The sequence below is a fragment of the Cynara cardunculus genome (genome assembly GCF_001531365.2).
Source record: "Cynara cardunculus var. scolymus isolate 2C chromosome LG 13, CcrdV1, whole genome shotgun sequence".
NCBI classification, from domain to species: Eukaryota; Viridiplantae; Streptophyta; class Magnoliopsida; order Asterales; family Asteraceae; genus Cynara; species Cynara cardunculus.
The window spans coordinates 19,572,007-19,573,031 of record NC_037540.1 but is presented as its reverse complement, the minus strand read 5'-3'; the positions used below and the strand labels follow the sequence as shown (position 1 = coordinate 19,573,031).

Here is a 1,025-nt window from a genome sequence, read left to right as displayed (position 1 = left end):
TTCTCGTACAGGTTCACCTTTGTCACTTGACTTGGAAATCGAACGGACCGCGAAAAAACTAAGGAAACAAGCCAAGCTTCGAAAGAAGTTAGGTGAGGGAACTTCGTCACCTGGGTTAAATATCTGGCAAGATATTGACCTATCTAGCGATTCGGAAAAGGAAGAAGAAAAACTAGAAGTCAAGATGGCTATTGAAGGAGAGGAGCAGACTCTCCGACAACTCGCGACACAAGATGTCACTCAAGTGCCTATATGCATAAGGTATCCGGCAGGTAACACCGAATTTATACTTAAAACCTGATTAGTCCATCTTTTACCCACTTACTATGGTTTAGAAAACGAAGACCCGAACAAGCATTTAAAAGAATTCCATGTGGTTTGCCTAAGCATGAAACCTAATGATGTTTCCGAGGACCTAATAAAGTTAAAGGCATTCCCTTTTTCTTTAAAGGATCGTGCTAAAGACTGGCTCTATTCGCTACCGCCCGGTTCGGTAACGACGTGGAATGCGATGGCAAGATTATTTCTTGACAAATTTTTTCCTGCTTCCTGAGCCGCTAGTCTTCGTAGGGAAATTTRTGGCATCAAACAGAGAGATGTCGAAACTCTCCACGAGTATTGGGAGAGATTCAAGCATCTCTGTATGAGTTGCCCACAACATGGAATTTCCGAACAATTGCTTTTGCAATACTTTTATGAGGGTCTTTTGCCTATGGAACGTAAGATGATTGATGCTGCGAGTGGCGGGGCCATTTTCAATAAAACGCCAACTCAGGTAAGGGCTCTAATCTCCACAATGGCTGAAAATTCTCAGCATTTTAGTGTTCGAGGTGATATGAGGAGAGAGCCCCAAAAGGTAAATGAGGTAAATACCGCTAGCATTGAGAGTAAATTATTTGATTTGACTAACCTTGTTAAGCAGTTAGTTGTTGGGAAAGAGCAGGTAAAGGCATGTGGAATTTGCAACGGGGTGAACCATCCTACGGACGCGTGTCCACAATTACAAGAAGATGTCTTGGTTACAC

At 42.7% G+C, this 1,025-nt stretch overlaps 1 non-coding gene across 1 annotated transcript; it reads right to left on the bottom strand.

The window, feature by feature from the left end:
* Positions 1-559: 559 nt before the first annotated feature.
* LOC112526178 lies at positions 560-666 on the bottom strand. The gene has a single exon (XR_003070512.1). It is a non-coding gene; the product is annotated as a small nucleolar RNA R71 (small nucleolar RNA).
* Positions 667-1,025: the final 359 nt, after the last annotated feature.